General features: G+C 54.3%; 1 protein-coding gene across 2 annotated transcripts in view; it reads left to right on the forward strand.

Annotated features, from left to right (window-relative positions):
* The window catches only part of SCARB1 (scavenger receptor class B member 1), a 34,246-nt gene that overhangs the window by 28,952 nt on the left and 4,804 nt on the right, over nt 1-490 (forward strand). The gene's annotated exons all lie outside the window — the stretch shown is intronic.

The raw sequence follows: 490 nt of genomic DNA on the forward strand, positions 1-490 counted from the left end.
GGGGAGGGTCAGAGAGAGAGGGAGACAGACTCTGAAACAGGCTCCAGGCTCTGAGCTGGCAGTCAGCACAGAGCCCGACGCGGGGCCCGAACCCACGAACCGCGAGATCATGACCTGAGCCGCAGTTGGACACTTAACTGACCGAGCCCCCCCAGGCACCCCTAGGCCTTACATGTTTTTATATTTGTCCTGATTGTTAAAAAAAAAGTCATCATCATCACGTGCTGGTGAACCCAGCATATTTTAGTTACGAGAAATTTTTCTTCTCGAGTTGTTCTTTTGAAGTAGCGAGGCTTTTAACAGAAAGTTGGTGTTTGGTCCATTCAAAACGCCACTTGCTCAGCCCGCTGATTCCTGGCCAGTGCGCCCTGTCCACTGTGGCCCAGCTCCCCACCTTGGCTCCTGTCCAAAGCCTAGAATGTTCCGGTGGGCAGCCCCTTCCTTGTGTGGCTCGTCTGTCCCACTGGGCGTGTTTCCCGAAGATACCCGC

The sequence above is a fragment of the Crocuta crocuta genome, unplaced genomic scaffold (assembly GCF_008692635.1).
Source record: "Crocuta crocuta isolate KB4526 unplaced genomic scaffold, BGI_CrCroc_1.0 scaffold29, whole genome shotgun sequence".
Classification (NCBI taxonomy): domain Eukaryota; kingdom Metazoa; phylum Chordata; class Mammalia; order Carnivora; family Hyaenidae; genus Crocuta; species Crocuta crocuta.